The 21,137-nt window shown below is 42.7% G+C and overlaps 1 protein-coding gene across 1 annotated transcript in view; it reads left to right on the top strand.

Annotated features, from left to right (window-relative positions):
• The first annotated feature begins 20,446 nt into the window (after positions 1 to 20,446).
• Positions 20,447 to 21,137, top strand: part of relt (RELT TNF receptor) — a 48,093-nt gene continuing 47,402 nt past the window's right edge. The window contains exon 1 of the mRNA XM_052026677.1: positions 20,447 to 20,547. The gene's annotated coding sequence lies outside the window, so the exon portion shown is untranslated. The remainder of the gene's footprint in view (positions 20,548 to 21,137) is intronic.

Here is a 21,137-nt window from a genome sequence, read left to right as displayed (position 1 = left end):
CATGTCCCCTTGAAGTTTCTTTTCATCTTCCCCTGTACCCACAACCCCGCCAAGTTTGGTATCACCAACAAACTTAGAAATAGAAAGTCATAGAATCATAAAGTAATATAGCACAGAAATAGGCCCTTTGGCCCAACTTGACTATGCTGACCAAAATGCCCCATCCAAGCTAGTCAGATCTGCCCGTGCTTGGCCTAAACCTTTCCTATCCATGTACCTGCCCAAATGTTTTTTTATTGTGCCTGTTCCAGCCCTCAGCAACTCACTGATGAAGATCATGAAGAGCTAGGGCCCAAGCACTTATCACTGTGATAGCACTCCAGTCACAGATTGGTAATCTGAGAAGAATCTGTATATTTCCACTCTTTGCTTTCCATCTAATAACCAATTCTCAATCATGTCAGCACATGACTCCCAATTATATGTGCTCTAACCTTGGTAACCAACCTCCTATGTGGGACTTATCAAATGCCTTCCAGAAATCCAAACACACCACATCTTTTGGTTCCCCCTTATCTATTCTATTCATCACATCCTTAAAGAACTCCAGCAGATTAGTCAAGTATAACTCTGCTCATTTTCTAGGCGTTTTATGAATACATCCTTCAGGGTAGATCCCAACACTTTCCTTACCACTGACAATAGGCTAACAGTCAGTAGTTCCCTATTTTCTCTCTTCCTCGCTTAAGTAAAGGTGTCACATTTGCTCTTCTCCAATCCACAGGATTCATTATGGATGCTTGTGCACAAAAAAAACTGGTACTAGTTGATCCAGTTTCTAGGCATATATTTCTTGTCTTCCTCTTACTTCATTCAAAATAAAAATGAACCAAATGACAGCCACTGAGTGTGCATGTGTTGCATGTTTTTTCTTTTAAATAGTTTTGACTTAAGGACCAAAATTCTATCTTTTAAATGTATTAATTCATGTTTTTAATTGTTCATTTTTCAAGATAAGGGCCTTACTGGCAAGACCAGCTTTCCCCATCTCTAACTGCCTGAAGAAGGTAGTAGTGAGGCACCTTTCTGATCCACTACAGTCCTCCTGGTGAAGGTACTCCCACAGTGCTGTTGGGTAGGGAGTACCAGGATTGAGACCCAGCAACAATGAAGGAAAAATAATACATTCCCAAGTCAGAATGATGAATGATTTGAAGGGAAAGATATGGGAGGTGGTGCTCCGATGCACTTGAAGCCTTTGTTCTCCTTGGTGGTAGTGGCTGAGGGTTTGGGATGCACGATCAAAGTAGCATATAACTACATTGCATTTTGTAGATGGTACATATTGCAGTCACTGTACTCCATTGGTGGAGGGAAAGGATGTTTAGGGTGATAGATAGTCTACCAATTAAATGGGTAGCCCATTAAATAGATGGATGGCGTTGAGTTCCTTGAGTATTGTTGAAGCTGAACTCATTGAGGCAAGTGAAGAGAATTCCATAATGTTCCTGAATAATGGAAAGACTTTGGGATGTCAAGAGGTGAGTCAATCACCACAGGGTACCCAACCACTGACCTGCTCTTGTAGCCACAGTATTCACGTTGTTGGTCCAGCTGAATATCTGAGCAATGGTGACCCTTCCCCAGGATGTTGATGGTAGAGATCTTAGTGATGGTAATGCCCTTGAACAACAATGATAGGTGGTTTTGACTGTTTCTTGTTGGAGATGAACATTACCTGGTACTTTTGTGGCAAGAACGTTACTTGCCAACTATCAGTCCATTCCTGAATGTTGCTTAGCTCTTGTTGCATCTATGTATGAATGGCTTAGCTTGCTGAGGACTTGCAAATGTCACAGCCTCGGCATTTTCACACTTTGGACCATAGAATTTGTTTTGGAAGCATTTTGCAAGGTATTCTTGTTAAGGATGTATTGAACATCATGTTAGAATATTTAAGCTACAGGAGTAAGTAACATCCAGTAATTAAGATGTTAGTGCTGCAAGATCACAAGAGAATTGGACAGCACAAACTAATGTGCGGGGAACACAAAAACACCTATGTGTTGCCTTTCAGTCTTTCAGTGAACCTGGTGAGCAAGTACAATAACTGGCACACACATTCTTTGTATCATTTCGGGCCTGCAAAGGACATGACAATGCTGGAATAAATGAAGTGCTTCATCTGCCTTCATATCCAACCCTTCTTTCAGGATTTAAATGGAAATTGGAACAAGCCCAAGGGCTCAATGATTTCCCCTGTTTCCAACATCCCATAATCAGACTTGAACTCATGCTCTTATGCTAAAGCGGTAAATGCTGCAGTTCCTTTTCAAATTCTCTGTCTGATTTTAACTGTGCTGACTGTCTGGTCCAAGAGTTCATGAGAGTTCATTAAAAAGTTGATCCTTTCAAAATAACATTCTGACATTAGAACAATTTTGTTTTCTGTCCCGTTCCCTTAACTTTCCTGGACCACATGTCATCTACAACCAAATGGAAAATCAGTGATCTGTTCCCAAATTACTGGCTGTGGTGGTCTGTGGGTGGTGTTAGCAGGTCTCAGAACTGCCCCAGATATTTATTCTGATTGAGGAAAATCGATTTCGCTTCTTTCCAGCTTTTCTGGCATCCTTCCCCATTATTGGCAAAAGAGCAAATGAGTAATTAATTCCTATATTATCATTACTCTGAACCAACTTAGCCTCTGATTTTAAATCTTCTCTGTGATAAGTGGAGGAGAAACTTATCCAACCATTACCATTAAACACAAGCTGTATATCCTCCCCTTCTGATACTGGGTTCCATCGACTTCGGCCAATGGCCAAGTGGTCAAGAACAAGTTTCTCATTTGCCTCACCTCTTGTCTCATGTACAAGCAGAAGTACAGGATCTGTACAGAGGAAGTGCAAGGTCCATACAGAGGAAGTTCAGGGTCTGTACAGTGCAAGTGGAGAAGAAGTACAGGGTCTCTACAGAGGAAGTGCAATGTCTGTACAGAGGAAGTTAGGGGTCTGTACAGCAGAAAGAGATAAAACCCACCTCTCTTAAACACTTCACATTATAACAAGACCATTGCTTGATTTTAATTTATATTTTTTTCTGTTTTGTATCTATAATTCTAACAATATTTCCATCCAGAAAATCAGCTTATCTACTTTGCAATCCCTGCTTTGGCTTCAGCTTTGAAGGCAATAGAAATTAAAATCAGAAGGGATGTATGGTGTGTGGCTACATTAGCTTCACCTGTTATATATGCTGTCATCCAAAGTCAACAGTAGGCCCAACTGATGTTTCATTCACTGGAAGGTAGAAGTGACCATTGTCCTTAGTTAGGACTTTAGAGCCTTCAATTAATTAGAAGACTTAGGCCATTGATTAACACATGGTGGGAATTCACAATACAGGACTTCAATGCTGTTAATTTGGTGGCTAGATAAGATCAGAGGCAATTACAATAAGCAAGATGAATAAAATTTACTTACAGTTTAGTAGAAATGTATCTTTATTTAAATGAGCTAAATGTGTGATGTGGTACACTGAACACAGATGCACATTGAACTCAGTTTCTGAAATGAGGTTCCATTGACTCAGTTAGAAGCAAATTTCAGGAGACTTCAATGTGCATGCACAACCACATTGAGTATTTGGCACATATGACACAAGATGAATATTTGCCCCTCGATGTGAAACCTATCCAGTCAAGCAGTTCATTGTATTCAATGTCAGTCTGTAATTCTTTGGAACAAAAGGCACATTGGAAGATTAACAGCACGAAGAAGGCCAGACAAGAAATGATCAACTACCTGGCCAGACATGAAATAAGAAGTGAAAAGCTGGCAGGTTTCTGCAAAGGCCACCCGCTCGTCAAACTCAGCTTAAAGGCTGATTTTGCTTTAAAGAAAACTTTGTATTATTTTGTGCAATTCTAGTCACCCCATTACAGGAAGGGTGTGGAAGCTTTGGAAAGGGTACAGAAGAGCTTCACCAGAATGCTGCCTGGATTAGAGGGTTTGAGCTATAAGGAGAGGTTGTACAAACTTGGGTTGTTTTCTCCAGAGCATAAGAGGTTGAAGGGAGACTTGATAGAAGTTTATAAAATTATGAGAGGCATAGATAGGGTAGACAGGTTAGAAATGTCAAATAGTAGAGGACATGCATTTAAGGTGAGGGGGGGAAAGTTTAAGGGAGATGTGTGGGCAAGTTTTTTACATAGAGAGTGGTAGGTGCCTGGAACAAGCTGCCAGGGGTAGTGGTGGAAGCAGATACGATAGTGGTGTTTAAGAAGCTTTTAGATAGACACATGAATATGTAGGGATATGGATCATGTGGCAGAAGGGATTTAGTTTGACATTGTATTCAGCAGAGACATTGTGGGCGGAAGGACCTGTTCCTCTTGTGCACCGTTCTATATTCTATGTAGTAGTACCTAGGAAAGATTTAGAGCCAACTAATGAAAAATCCAAATCCTACAACCTTTGCTATTTTCCTCCAAAGATATGGGCCTGCCACATTAACCTGTCTTGTAAAGAACACACTACACATGATAATATTAAGAATCCAGTTCAGATGGACTTAAAGAAATAGCTGTGGGCAGCACGGTAGCGTAGCAGTGAGCATAACGCTATTATGGCACCAGTGATTGGGGTTCAATTCCCGCCACTGTCTGTAAGGAGTTTGTACGTTCTCCCCATGACTGTGTGGGTTTCCTCCGGGTGCTACGGTTTCCTCCCACATTCCAAAGACGTACGGGTTAGTAGGTCGTGGGTGTAATTGGGCGGCATGGGCTCGTTGGGCCGGAAGGGCCTATTACCGTGCTGTATAAGTAAAGTTTAGAAAAGTTTAGAAAGAATGGATTTTAATGAAAAAGAAATTGGCATTTTCTTTTCAGGGGTTGAGGGTCATGGGATAAGACAGAAGGATTTAAGAAGATATTTGTTTCCACTGACGACTATCCAAAACAGAATCCTTAGACCTATCAGCAAAAACTAATTTTAAAAGTTTTGATATATGAGCCCTGTGATCATAGGCAGGCTGCATCAACCTGGGAATACACTTTATAACCAATTCTGCTAATGCATCCATTGTTATCTTGTCTGGCTTTGTCTTCCAGAGACAAGCAGCATTGAGGAGAAATAGAGCACCTTGGATGTGATCATAACGTACAGAAGAACATCGACGAACTTGGGCTTTCCTGCTGTCTGTGGCTCAGTATCATGCCAGCAAAAGAATTTGTTGATCCAAGGACATTTGATGGCAACTGGGGGGAAAATATATCATCAATGCTAGAAGAATCAAGAACTAAACATGAAGGTTATTACAAAAGCCATTTTTTTTACACAAGGAGTGTTTGGTTCCATCATGCCCGGCCAGAAATAGTTTTTAAAAAAGAAAGCACAAGATCACGAGACAAAGGAGCAGAAGTAGGCCATTTGACCCATCGAGTCTGCTCCAAAGAAAAGGGGAAAAAGAAAAAAGAAATGAGAAATGGGGAGGTGGGGGGATGTCTGCTCCATGAGCAAAAACTATTCTAACCCCAATTTCTGGCCTTATCCCCATATCCCTTGATACCTTGACTAATTAGATATCTACGTATCTCCTCCTTAAACACCTCCAATGATCTGGCCTCCACTGCTGTATGTGGCAAGGAATTCCATAAGTTCACTACCCTCTGGCTAAAGAAATTTCTTCTCATCTCTGTTTTAAACCTATACCTTCTAATTCTAAGATTGTGCCCTCTGGTCCTGGACTCACCCACCAAGGGAAACAGCTTGGCCACATCTACTCTGTCCAGTCCTTTCAACAATTTAAATGTTTCTATGAGTTCCCCTCTCATTCTTCTGTACTCCAGTGGGTACAGTCCAAGAGCCGACAAACACTCATCATATGTAAGCCCTTTCATTCCGGGAATCATCCTCGTAAATCTCCTCTGAACCCTCTCCAACATCAACACATCCTTCCTAAGATATGCGGCCCAAAACTGTACACAGTATTCCACATGAGGCCTCACTAGTGCCCCGTAGAACCTCATCAACACTTCCTTACTTTTATACACTATACCTCTCAAAATGAATGCCAACATAGCATTCGCTTTCCTTACCACTGATCCGACCTGGTGGTTAACCTTTAGGGTATCCTGCACGAGTACCCCCAAGTCCCTTTGTACTTCTGTACTTTGAATTTTATCCCCTTCTAGATAATAATCTGCCCATTTATTTCTGTTTCCAAAGTGTACAACAGCACATTTCTCAACATTGAATTTCATCTGCCATTTCCTTGCCCATTCTCCTAAACTATCCAGGTCTCTCTGCAACCTTCCTGTCTCCTCAATACTCTCTACTCTTCCATCTATCTTGGTGTCATCCGCAAACTTAGCCACAAAACCATTTACTCCATCATCCAAATCGTTTATGTACAGGGTAAAAAGAAGCGGCCCCAAAACTGACCCCTGCGGAACACCACTAATAACTGGTAGCCAACCAGAACAGGATCCTTTTATTCCCACCCTTTGCTTTCTGCCAACCAGCTAATGCTCCACCCATTCTGTTATCCTACCTGTAATTCCATGACCTCTCAACTTATTAATCAGTCTATTGTGCGGAACCTTGTCAAAGGCCTTTTGAAAGTCTAAATACACAACATCTACTGCCTCTCACTTATCCACCCTACCTGAGATTTCTTCAAAAAACTCCAATAGGTTGGTCAGGCAGGGTCTTCCCTTCACAAAACCATGTTGGCTTCGACCTATCTTGCCTTGCACCTCTAGGTATTCCATAACCTCATCCTTGAGGATCGATTCTAATAACTTTCCCACCACTGACGTCAGACTAATAGGTCTGTAATTTCCTTTATGCTGTCTCCCACCTTTCTTATACAGCAGAACTACATTTGCGACCCTCCAGTCCTCCGGAACCATGCCAGAGTCTATCGATTTCTGGAAAATTATCACCAATGCCTCTGTTATCTCTAAAGCCACCTCCTTCAGAACCTGGGGATGCACCTCATCCGGTCCGGGAGACTTATCAGTCTTTAGTCCATTTAGGTTTTCTAGCACCTTCTCTCTAGTAATCTTAACTGAACTCAGTTCCATTCCTTGACACCCCTGACTATCCGGTATATTGCTGATGTCCTCCACAGTGAAGACCAATGCAAAATACTCATTTAGTTCCTCTGCCATCTCTTTATCATCCATTGTAATCCCTCCCGCACCGTTATCGATTGGTCCTATATTAACCCGTGTCTCTCTTTTACTCCTTATATATTTAAAAAAATCTCTTAGTATCCTTTCGAATGTTATCTGCCAACTTCCTTTCATAATTCATCTTTTCTTTCCTAATGACCTTCTTAGTTTCTTTCTGCAGGTTTTTAAAAGTTTCCCAGTCTTCTGTTTTCCCACTAATTTTTGCTTCTTTGTATGCCCTCCCTTTTGCTTTTATTTTAGCCTTCACCTCTCTCGTTATCCACATTTGTGCCTTTTTTCCATTCAAAACCTTTTTCTTGGAATATATCTATCCTGCATTTTCCTTACTTCTTGTAGAAATTCCATCCATTTCTCCTCCGCCGTCCCTCCAGCTAGCTTACTCTTCCAATCAATTTGGGCCAGCTCCTCTCTCATGCCACAGTAATTTCCTTTGTTCCACTGAAAAATCTATACACCAGTTATCAGCTTCTCCTTCTCAAATTTGAAACTGAACTCAATCATATTGTGATCACAAGTTCCTAATGGTTCCTTTACTTTTAGTTCCCTAATCACCTCCAGTTCGTTACACAACACCCAATCCAAAACAGCCGATCCCCGGTGGGCTCATCAACAAGTTGCTCTAAAAAGCCGTCCCATAGACATTCCACAAACTCACTCTCCTGAGATCCACTGCCTTGCTGGATTTCCCAGTCCACCTTCATGTTAAAATCCCCCATAATTATCTTAAAGTTGTCACCCTGACATGCTTTTTCTATTTCTAACTGCAACTTATAGTCCACTTCCTGACTGCTATTAGGGGGCCTATATATAACTGCTACTATTGTCCTTTTACCCTTGCTATTTCTTAGCTCCACCCATAAGGATTCCACCTCTTCTTACCCAATGTCCTTCCTTTCTATTGATTTTATTTCATTACTAACCATCATGGCCACACCACCCCCTCTGCCTACCCGCCTATCCTTCCTATACACTGTGTACCCTTGGACATTTAGTTCCCAATCATATCTGTCATAAAGCCATGACTCGGTGATTGCCACAATGTCGTATTTATTAATCTGTAGTTGTGCCACTAGGTCATCTACTTTATTCCTAATGCTACGTGAATTTAAATATAGTACATTTAGTCCAGTATTTGCTACTGATTTTGTTGTACTTCTGTAGTTCAGCAAATTATCCTGACTTTTCACCTGCCTGTCCTTCTTACCATCCTCACTACACACTATCATGGACTTGCTTCTATATACCTCATCCTCTTTCCTAACGTCCTGTATCCTAACATCCTGGTTTGGTGTACTTCTATTGTTTAGAAAATTATCCTGACTTTTCACCTGCCTGTCCTTCTTGCCATCCTCACTGCACATTGTCTTGGACTTGTTTCTATAAACCTCCTCCCTTACCCTAACAACTTGTATCCTAACATCCTGGTTTCCATCCCACTGCCAGTTTAGTTTAAACCCTCACCAACAGCTAAATTAAATGTTCCCGCCACGATATTGGACCCTTTGGAGTTTAGGTGTAACCCATCCTTAGTGAACAGGTCATGCCTCCCCCGAAAAAGGTCCCAATGATCCAGAAATCTGAAGCCCTGCCCCCTGCACCAGTCACTCAGCCACGCATTCATCTGCCAGATCATTCTATTCTTACTACCCTTAGCACGTGGCACAGGTAGTAATCCTGAAATTACCACCTTAGACGTCCTACTTCTTAACTTTCTTCCTAACTTCTTGTATTCCTCCTTCAGGATCTCTTCTCTTTTTCTACCTATGTCACTGGTACCTACATGTACCAAGACTTCTGGCTGATCACCCTCTCCCCTCAGAATATTCTGGACCCAGTCCGTGACATCCCGTACCCTGGCATCAGGGAGGCAACACACCATCCGGGATTCACTGTCAGTTTCGCAGAATCTGTTATCCGTTCCCCTCACTATAGAATCCCCAATAACCACTGCATTACTCTTTCCCCGCTGGACCACAGTACCAGGCACGGTGCCAAGGTCCTGGTTGCTGTGGTCTTCCTCTGTCAGGTCATCATCTCTAACGGAATCTAAAATGAGGTACCGATTTTCGAGGGGGACTGCCACAGAGGTACTCTCTACAAACTCTATAACTCCTGTCTATTTCCTGCTCGCTCTCCCTAATCAGCCGAAGGTCATTGAGCAGCTGCTCCAGACTCTCAACACGTTCCTTGAGGAGCCACATCTCAGTGCACTTTGTGCAGATGTAGTTATCGGGGAGGCTGGTAGTCTCCCAGGGTCCCCACATCTGGCACTCCAAACATAAGACCAACCCCAGATGCATACTGCAATAGCACTGTCCAATACTATACTTCTGAGATAAATAAACTAATAACTTACCCCCCTCTATAAATCTCGCCTCTTACCCGGACTCGCTGAAGCCCATTGAACCAAAGCCCAAACCACTCTGCTCCCTCTCACTCAGCTGCCCGCTCCGACGCTGCCCGCTGGATATGGCGGTCTTCTTTTTAAATCGCCCGAAAGCAAACAGTCAAAAAGATCAAGTTAAAAGGGTTTGGATAATGGATTGACAAATGATACTAAGAAGGTATCTTTGTCAGAAAGGCTGTCCAACAGGGTAAATGGTAGGGCACAATGTCCGTAATATTCCCTGATCTCCTATTGTAACTTGAGCTGAAGCTTGCTTTGTTTTTATCGATAGGGTGTGTGCATTCCTGGCAGAATGACCTAATTGCAATTTATTCCATTTCTCAGGAGCTTCCACAGACCCCTGTAGATAAAGTGTGATTCAGGAAAGTCGAGGGAGCAGGAGAGTTGTGGTGGGTGATCAGAAGAACCCCAGCCGACGTCATTAATGAATATCGTAAATTTTACCTGCACTAAGTAGATGTCCAAATGGATATATTGACTAGTGTCAACTATCACAGTGGACAGCTTTATCCATATCAAAACATATTCCACAGATCCTGAATGCTAAGATATCTAGCAATGATCTTGACATTTTATTTCCATCTCCAGCTTTTGCCTGAAATGTAAAGTGTTAACTGGCAGCAGTTCTAACGCTACATCTTCTTAATTCTCTGAATATGGGCCAGCATGTATTGTCAATCCCTAGCTGCCCCACAGAGCACCTTTCTTGAATCAGTGCTGTTCTTGTGATGAAGATGCTCCCTTACAATGAATGAGCTGGCAATCAAGCACATTGCTTTTGGGAGATTTAATTGTCAACATACCTCACTCTGAAAACAGTGCCTCAAACACTTTTCTCAATTCCACGGTGCTTTCCTATTCTTTGCCACTGTTTGAATTGGATATGTGTTGCATGCAAGCTCTAGACTTTAACCTACTTAGTAGACCATTTATCAGCTCCTTGATTAAGTGCTAATGTGCAAAGAGGAACATAAGTGAGGAATGAGAAAATGTCTACAGTTAGCATGCCTGTTCCTGTTACAGACAATATACAGCAAAATGTCTTGCCCTAGATCTTTTCACATCATGAAAGAAGACTCTTCCTGCCAGCAGGTAAATAGAGAAGAGTATGGTAGCTTAAAGGTTAAGTGAACATACCCACAAAGATCTGGATCATTGATTCTTTGACATGAGTTCAAATCTCAAAATGACATCTGAGGAATTTCAGTTCAACTAATTAAATTAATCTGGATTAAAAATCCACCTTTACAAAAGGGATGAAGGAAATCAGTCAGGATTACATGTGACTCCAGACCCAATAAATAGTAACAGCCTTCTGAGACAATTAACTTGGATAATAATTGTTGACCTTTCCAGGAATGCTTACACCTATTGATAAAAACAAAGCAAGCTGCAATTCATCTTTCTAATCTTAAATATTACATTACTACATTATTCATCATAAGTCAGTGTTTTCTTTACTGTAACATTTATTTAAACATATGCCGGCGATACAGTGTTTCCCGGTTAGGGTGTGTATTGCCATGAATCACAGAACACTCTGGGGTAAATTTCCATCCAACTCATCATGGGTGGTGGTTTTGCAGAGCAGGTTGAAATCAGTGAAAAGAAAATCAGTTTGGATTAACTCCTATTTATATATAATATCAGGTGGTACTGATGTAATTAGTGATCTTCAGTGCTGGCAAAGACAATTCCACACTTACATGACCAATATTCTCTGCTTGATGTAGGTTCAATTGTAGCATTGAATCAGAACATTGTGGCTTCTCGATCCTGTTCCAGAGACCTGACCATGTAATCCAGACTGACACATAAGGAAACACATAAGGAATGTTGCAATGTCAGTTGTGAACTTTCAAATGAGGCATTAAAAATCTGAGGCCATGTCTAACTTTCCAGGTAAATATTGTTTTAAGAAGTGTAGATGTGTGCCGTAGTCCGTGTTTATCATTCAGAACTTAAAAAATATCAAATGATCTTTTTATTTGTGTCATTGTTGCTTCTGAACAGTTGCATTTTGGAAATCAAAAATAATTAATTGGCTGCAAAGCATTCAGAATGTTGTGAGGTCAGGAAAGGAGATAAATAAATCTGTCCCTTTTTTTATTTTAGCTTTTAGTTTTTCTTATTTGGGCTGAGCTCATGAGAGTACCACCTAATGAGTGAACAATGAACTATATCATCACAGCCTGCTTGTGACACAAATTCAGTGGAGATATTTTTGAGGTAAATTCCTTCTTCAAAAAAGCCATACAGTGACTTCTGAATCTCAGACATAATGTATAAGAGCTACTTCAGCCACACAGAAGAAGCAGTCTGAAATTTATTTGTGGAACTGACTATTAGGCAATGGTTACTGTGTAAAAACCTTATTTACAGACACATGGAGACAACCTCATTTCACACCTGCTGCAAACACCAAGCAGACAGAAAGTTGATTAAAATCAATTAAAATTGTCACATTTACCATATTTTGCGAGGCACATTTCTCCTTCTTCTTCAGCAGTCCCTTAGGGTTGAGAATGACTTGCTTCTATTCCAGTTCTATGAGCTTTGAGATAGCTGATGGAGCTGATGTGGGTCCTGAAGACTCTGCCACAGATGAGGCAGGAGGTGCTTGATGGGGAGACAGGTGGATAGTGTAGAAGGTGGTGGGCTCTTTCTGACATTTTCGCTGGGGTTCCAATGAAGTGATTTTAAATTTTTAAAAACTTTATTTATACAGCACGGTAACAGGCCCTTCCAGCCTAATGAGCCCGCGCCGCCCAATTACATCCATGTTAACCTATTAACCCATATGTCTTTCGAATGTGGGAGGAAACCCGAGCACCCGGAGGAAACCCATGCAGACATGGGGAGAACATACAAACTCCTTACAGACAGCAGCGGAAATTGAACCCAGGTTGCTGGCACTGTAATAGTTGCGCTATTGTGCCACCTTCAATGTTTTCTCGATGTTTTCCAAATGCTCCTTCATTTCGAGCAGTCATGGGCCAAGGATTCCCAACAATAGGTGGGAATGATACACTTTTTCTCTATCCACAAGGTAACACTTTGCCATAACGGAGCTCAGGGTGAAGTGCCTATCTTAATAGTCTGATCTGGGACATGCAAGTGGTGTGACCTGTCCATCAGAGCTGACTGAGTGTACATAGAACATAGAACAGTACAGCACAGTACAGGCCCTTCAGCCCACGATGTTTTGCCGACCTATATTAACCTTATCCCCATTCAATCTATCCCCCTCTCTACTTCACTTCCCATAACCCTCTATTTTTCTTCTGTCCATTTGCCTATCTAATAGTCTCTTAAACGCCCCTATTGTATCGGCCCCTACCACCACCCCCTCCCCCCCGGCAGTGCATTCCAGGCACCCACCACTCTCTGTGTAAAAAACCTACCTCTGACATCTCCCCTGAACTTCCCTCCACACACCTTAAATGGGTGACCTCTAATATTGGCCTTTACCGCCCTGGGGACAAGATGCTGGCTGTCCAATCTGTCTATAATCTCATAATCTTATATATCTCCATCAAGTCGCCTCTCATTCTCCGTCGCTCCGAAGAGAAAAGACGTAACTCGCTCAACCTCTCCTCATAAGACATGCTCTTTAATCCAGGCAGCATCCTTATAAATCTCCTCTGCATCATCTCCAAAGCTTCCACATCCTTCCTATAATGTCACGACTAGAACTGAACACAATATTCCAAGTGTGGTCTAACCAGAGTTTGATAGAGCTGCAACATTACCTCTCAGCTCTTGAAATCAATCCCCCAGCTAATGAAGGCCAGCACACTATTTGCCTTCTTAACCACCCTATCAACTTGTGCAGCAACTTTGAGGGATCTATGTACGTGGACCCCAAGATCTCTCTGTTCCTCCGCACTGCTAAGAATTCTGCCAGTAACCATGTACTCTGCATTCAAGTTCAATCTTCACACTTCTCTGGGTTGAACTCCATATGTCACTTCTCTGCCCAGCTCTGCATTCTGTCTAAATCCCGTTGCAACCTACGACAACCTTCTTCACTATCTGCTGCACCACCAACCTTCATGTCATCTGCAAACTTACCAACCCATCCTTCCACTTCTTCATCCAAGTAATTTATAAAAATCACAAAGAGCAGGGTTCCCAGAGCAGATCCCTGCAGAACATCACTAGTCACCAACCTCCAGGTCGAATACTCCCCTTCTACAACAGCCCTCTGCCTTTTGTGGGCAAGCCAATTACTAATCCACGCAGCCAACTTTCTATGGATCCCATACCTCATGACTTTCTGGATGAGCCTACCATGGGGAACCTTGTCAAATGTCCTGCTAAAATCCACATACACCACATTCACCACACTATCTTCATCAATTTGTCTTGTCACTTCCTTGAAAAACTCAATTAGGCTCGTGAGGTACAACCTGCCCTTCATAAAGCCATGTTGACTTTCCCTAATAAGACTATGCATCTCCAAATGCTCATAAATCCTGTCCCTAAGAATCGTCTCCAATAGTTTGCCCACCACTGATGTAATTCACTGGTCTATAATTCCCAGGATTATCCCTTTTACCTTTCTTGAACAATGGAACACATTTGCCATCCTCCAATCCTCCGGTACCACTCCTGTGGCCAGGGAGGACTTAAAGTTCATTGTTAACACTCCAGCAATCTCTTCCTTTGCTTCCCATAGTAACCTGGAGTATATCCTACCTGACCCCAGGGACTTATCTATCCTAATAGTTTTTAGTAGCTCCAACACTGCTTCTTTCTTAACCTCGACATGGTCCAGCATATTTGCCTGTTCTACGCTAACTTCACATTCATCTAAGTCCCTCTCCCTGGTGAACACTGAAGCAAAATATTCATTCAGGACCTCCCCTACCTCCTTCCCCCCTTATCCCTGAGTGGTCCTACCCTCACCCTAGTCATCCTCTTGTTCCTCACATACCTGTAGAACACCTGAGGGTTTTCCTTAACCCTATTTGCCAAGGCCTTCTCTTGTCCCTTTCTAGCTCTCCTAAGTCCCTTCTTAAGCTCCTTCCTGGCTACCTTATAACTCCCAAGAGTCTGATTTTTGCTTCCTAAACCTTAAATATACTTCCTTCTTCTTCTTAACTAAACCTTCCACCTCTCTTGTTAACTAGTGTCATTGAAGCTTTGATGCTGAGGATGTTGGCCTAGGAGAGGACGACGACTTCTGTTTGCTTATCATGCCAGAGAATATGGAGACCGCAGAAAATGGTGGTACCTCTCAATAGCTTTCAGGTGCCTATTGTAGGCAGTCTATTTTTCTGAAATTTGCAGAAAGGCAGGTATCGCTGGGTAAGATAAGGCAAAGCCAGGAAGCATTTGTGAGACATTGAGAGGTTAAGACAGCAGGAAGCCTTAAAGAGTATAGAACATGCAGGAAAGAAAGTAAAAAGGTAAATCAGGAATGCAGAGAGAGGGCTTGAAAATATACTTGGAATTGGAAATGATTTACTAAAGTCACATGTACCGAGATACAGTGAAAGGCTTTTGTTTATGTGCCATGCATTCAGATCATTCCATACATAAGAACATCAAGGTAGTAAAAGGAAAATAATGCAGAATAAGGTGTTTCAGTTACAGAGAAAATGCAATGCAGGTAGACAAATAAACTGCAAACATTGGCAAGTAAAATAAAAGAAAACCAAAGATTTTTTGTAAAGAGCAGACTTCAAACTTGGCATAAAGCCCACTACACAGCAAGCTTCGTGCCAGTTTTGAAGTTTTGATCTTCAAGCAGTCTTTTCATCAATGGCTGTAGGCTGTGCTGATACACTGAAGGCAATGGTGAATCTCGTCATCGGTGTTCGTCCTTGCTGAGAGGTGTCTCCCAAGAAATGGAAAGTGGTCCAGATTTTCCAGAGTCTTTGTAAGGACATTTATTGTTGGGAGAGCAAACCTTTGCAGCAGGGCCAGGTTGGTGCAGGACCTTAGTTTTGTGGATGTTTAATGGCATTGGTATTGGTTTATTATTGTCACTTGTACCGAGGTACAGTGAAAAACTTGTCTTGCATACCGATCGTACAGGTCAATTTAAGGCTCATTCTCCTATACACTTCAGTGAATCAGGCAACAGTGACTTGGAGCTTGGCCTCCGAATGCATACATGCGCACGCATCATATGCATACCGAGGCTCAATGATTGAGGTTGAAGTGACTTTAGTTCTGGAGTGGAGCAACGTCAGCTGAACAGTTTCCTATTCATCCTGTAGATTAGCACCATGCCAGTGGGATTGAGCAAACTAGGTAAGCATGTCACTGAGAGGAAAGAACTGTATGTGGGGTCCATTAATGTTTTGGCAACATTTAACTTGAATTTTGATTGCACAGTACCCTGTGCTGAGCCTTGTTAATTAATGCTAATGGTTTTAATGCTGGAAACCTGGATTCAGGAACTCTGACACAGACGGCACCTGAGTGAATGACTGCACCTTTGTTAACCTCTAAGCCATGTATTTCTGTGCTGCTTTCTATCTTGACTGCTGCTGGCTAGGTGGGAAGATTTTTTGATGATCTAGATAGTTTCTGCTATTGAGGTTTCTCTTTTGCTTGTCTTGGTTCAGAGGCTGTTGACAATTCTTGCTGCTTGATAATAAATTATGCAACTCAGCTTTTGAATCAACTGTTTGTGTGGAAAACAGTTTGGCTCTCAACTGTTTGTTCTGAAAATCCAATCTAATTACAGATAAAATAGAAGTAAAGGTCAGCAAGACCAAGGAATTGATTGTGGACTTCAGGAAGGGAAAGTCGGGAGGACACACACCAGTCCTCATTGAGGGGTCAGTGGTGGAAAAGGTGAGCAGCTTTAAGTTCCTGGGTGTCAACATCTCGGGATCTGTCCTGGGACCAATACATTGATGCAATCACAATGAAAGCATGCCAGCAGCTCTACTTCATGAGGAGTTTGAGGAGATTTGGTTTGTCACCAAAGACTTCTGAAAATTTCTATAGATGTACAGTGGAGAGCATTCTGACTGGTTGCATCTCTGCCTGGTATGGAGGCTCAAATGTGCAGGATCGAAAGAGGTTGCGGAGGGTTGTAGACTCAGCCAGCTCCATCACAGGCACAACTCTCCCCACCATCAAGGACATCTTCAAGAGGTGGTGCCTCAGAAGGCAGCATCCATCACTAAGGATCCTCACCATCTGGGACATGCCCATCTTCTCGTTACTACATAAGGAGGAGGTACAGGAGCCTGAAGATCCACATCCAACGATTCAGAAACAGCTTCTTCCCCTCCATGAACCCATAAGCACTACCTTATTATTCCATTTTTTTTGCAATATTTATTTATTTTGTAATTTATAGTAATTTTATGTCTTTGCAGTGTACTGCTGCCACAAAACGACAAATTTCACATTGTAAGACAGTGATAATAAATCTGATTCTGATTCTAATCAGGGTAAGGCTGATCTTACTGAACTAAGAAACGATGGAGCAAATGTGGGCTAGAACTAGTGACTAGTAGAGCACCGGGAGTCATTCGAGGAGGTTTCTGGTATACATGTCCCCACAAAGACAATGGGTTGGGATTGCCAAGCTTGAGCCCCAGGATGCCCCCAGGATGGCATCAAGCAAGAATGGGAAACATTTGTGAGACATCAAAAGGTTAATACAGCACGAAAGCCTGAAAGAGTATAGAACATGCCAGAATAAAAATTAAAAGGAAATCAGGAATGCAGAGAGAGGGCTTGAAATTAACTGGTAATTAAATAAAAAAAATAATCAAAGGTTTTTTACAAAGAACAAAAGGATAACAAATGAAAGAGTAATGTCTATTAGGGAACAAAAAAATAAGCTACGTATGGAGACAGAGGATGTGGATAATGTTCTTAATGCACTCTCTCAAAGATATCATCACCAGGTCCAGATGAAATATATCCCAAGCTGTTAAAATATATCCTTTTAATATGTTGTTACCCCGGCGCCAACATAGCATGCCCACAACTTCCTAACCTGTAAGTCTTTGGAATGTGGGAGGAAAGCGGAGCACCCGAGGAAACCTACGCAGACACGGGGGAGAACGTACAAACTCCTTACAGACAGTGGCAGGAATTGAACCCAGGTCACTGGTGCTGTAATAGCATTACTGCTCACCTATGCTCAGTTTGGTTTCTGTTAGCACAACTTGCCTCCAGACCTCATTGCAGCTTGGTCGAAGCAAGGACAAAAGAGTCGAATTCTAGAGATGGGATGAGAATGACTTGCCTTGACATCAATGCAGCACTTGACTGAGTGGAACATCGAGAAGGTCTGATAAAATTGCAATCAATGGGACATTTTTCACAGGCTGGAGATATACTTGCACAAAGGAAGATGGTTGTAGCCGGAGGTGAATGATCACAACCCCATGACACTGCTCCTGGAGTACAGCATGTTGTGCCCAATCACTTTCTCTGCTCAGCCAAGGCCTTTCCCTCCAAAATAAGTCTGAATTATACAGGATTCAAAACTTTGCAGAAGTGTTCTGAGCCTGCATTACGTAGTAAGGCCTGGACAAAACTTTAAAACTTTTTAAAAATCTTTTTAAAATTTTATTTCATTTTTACAGCACAGTAACAGGCCCTTCTGGCCCAATGAGTCCACACCACCCATTTAAACCCATGTTAACATACCCATACGTCTTTGGAACGTGGGAGGAAACCCGTGCAGTCACGGGGAGAACGTACAAACTCCTTACAGACAGCGACTGGAATTGAACCACAACTTTCAGGTTTGGTGGCAAAAGGCAAGTAACATCCATGTGCCAGGCAATGACTGTCTTTAGGAATAGAGAGGCTAACCACTTCCATATAACATTATCTCTCTAATACACCACCATCAACATGCCGGGGTTCACCATCTATCGCAGTCTTAACTGAACCAGCCAGATCAATACTGTGGCCATGAAGGGACACGTGTATAATGTAGCAAATAACCTAGTCCCTGGTTAATCAAAGTCTATCAACATTCTACATGGCACACCAAGAGTATGATGGCATGAATGCAGCTTCAAAAGCACTCAATGAACATGAGAAAGTGTGACAAAATAGCCTGATTAATTCTCACTCTGTGCATCATACTAAATATTCATTAACTCCCACCCATTGGTACCCATAGCCACAGCGTGCATTGTCTGTAAGATGCTCTGTAACACCTAAGTGCCTCCAAAGCACCTGGAATGACAAGAGCAGCAACGCAGGAGAAAACCACCATCAGCAAGCTCCCTCTCTAATCATACATATTCCTTATGGAAATACATTGTGAATCCTTCATCATTGCTGTATAAAAATACTGGAACTCCTACTTAAAACTGCTGTGCAAGCACCCTCATCACAGTGGCTATAGTGTTTCAAGAGCCTGGCACCCTACTACCATCTCAAAGACAGTTAGGATGTGCATTTAATGCTGGTTTTACCCACAGCACCTATATCCCACGTGTGATTAACAGGAATCTATTGTCCAGCTGCCTGCATTTCAGCTGGAAATATTACATAGACTTTATTACATGTAAGTTTAAGATCTCTGGTCTCCCATCTGGAGCCACAAACATCACCTCAGCAAAGATGCCACAATACCACATCTATGTTATTTACACGTTTCCTGTCCCAGATAATGAATCTAAGATCTTTATCCTCACTTTAATTTATTTGATTTCTTCATCCCATGCTATTTCATCTGTTATCTTCAGCTGCATTATACTTTCACATGCTATTTCTCGGAAAGGAGTGTACTTTACAATCAGAATCATACCCCATGGAAAGAGGTCCTTCAACCCACTGAGTCCACAGTGACCATCAAATACGGATTTACATAATCCCATTTTTATTCTCCCCTCAGATTCTACCATGCACCCGTGTTCTTCGGGCAATTTACAATGGACTATTAACCTACCACTCTGCATGACTTTGGGATCAGCAAAGGAAGCCCACGCGGTCACAAAGAGAACATGCAAACTCCACACAGACAGCACTGGAGGTCAGGATTGAACCCAGGTTGTTGGAGCTGTGAGGCAGCAGCTCCTCTAGCTGCGTCACTGTGCCACTGGGTAGGTACACTGTTCCACTGGCTATTCCCCATTATCCATCATTAAGAGCCGGACTTTCAACCATTGTTAAGTGCCCTTCAAACCTAGTGCTATTTCACCCTTCTCCCTGCTTTCCGAAGTCTCCATAAGATTTCTCTCTAGCTATGCCAACTCTCTCATCCACCCCTTTCCTCCACCTTCTCCACATGTCCATTGTCCTGTTGAATGATTTGAGGTATCTCGCTGTATGCAATAGATTTATCAAGAGGCTGTCCGTGCACTTTTACCCATGTTGCAATCAGAGTAAAGCCAAAATGGTTGGTTCTCACCTCACCCTATGCAAACTTCTCAACTGAGCTCAACCTAGTACATAAAATAATTTAACTATATAACATGAAATACACAGTAGCACCGGGACATTTCTTGCAAGTTTGCCTTCCTTAAACGCTCGTACAATTTGTAGTTAGTTATCATCTGTTCATCATCGTCTATTTGGGGGCTGTTGCTAATTCTCCATAATTCAAAATTTTCAAAATATTCCATTCTTCTCCCTATTCATGCATTTCAACTATTAAAAGCTCCAGTTCATCAAACGCAGCAGTAAACAAACAGAGACGCTTGCAGGAGATCACAACCCCCCGGCAGACCGTGATTCACAGAGCCGTCACACTGACACAGCGGTCGCAGGGCAGGGCGCTCGACCTGTCATTGACAGCGGCTGAGAGAGGGGCGCGTCAGCCAAGCTTGAGGCGGCGTCGTGCGTGATGACGCAGACCGAAGGGAGGCGGGGGGGGGGAGGGGGCGCGGGGAAAAAGGGGGACGATTCCGGAGCGACGTCACCGCGGACGTCACCAGCCTTTACAACGGGGCCGACGAGCGGTGAGCGGCAGAAGAGGAGTGGGGTTGATCGGTGGTGCGTCGTCACATGTCAGCGGGCAGCATCAGCAGTGGATCAATGCACAAAAAGCCGTCAGGTGAGTGCGTTTTATAACTAAAAACAAAACTATAAATAAATATTCCCGTCATTGCAATGACCGCTGCAATGAATGGAGCTGCCGGGTGGAGTGAGCCGAATGGGGAGCAGGTCAGGCTCAACGAACCCATCATCTCTTCCCCCGCTTGTTGGGAGCAGGACTCGGACCCTGGCTCCTTCTCCTTGCCCAGGCTCTTGCTCCCTTTGCTTGCCCGCCTTTGGGTTTGCCCCAGCTTTTGGCTGGGGCGTCCTCTCATCCCCTTCAGTCCGAGGGGAAGGATTTCTGGGTCAGAGCTATTTTTATAACGATCTCTGACACTTTATCGGTTTGAGGGGCCTCCAGCTACTCCTAATTCGTGTTTCCGTGCCTCATCGTTGCTGTTTTGATATCTGTCTCATTGGGGTAAGAGGATTACATTATTTCCTGTTGTAAGATATCTTGAACTTCTAAATGTCACCGGTGCTGTTAACAGGAAAGCAGAGTTGGATTGTGCTTTGTCCGATTCCTCATTGGAACCAGACAAAACCGAAGTGTGACTTCCTCAAGAGGAAACGAGGCACAGATCTGTCAGCGTCTCTGAAGGGATTTCT

This window comes from Pristis pectinata, chromosome 11, assembly GCF_009764475.1.
Source record: "Pristis pectinata isolate sPriPec2 chromosome 11, sPriPec2.1.pri, whole genome shotgun sequence".
NCBI lineage: Eukaryota > Metazoa > Chordata > Chondrichthyes > Rhinopristiformes > Pristidae > Pristis > Pristis pectinata.
The sequence above is the reverse complement of the archived record's forward strand: the minus strand, read 5'-3'. Positions and strand labels throughout refer to the sequence as shown.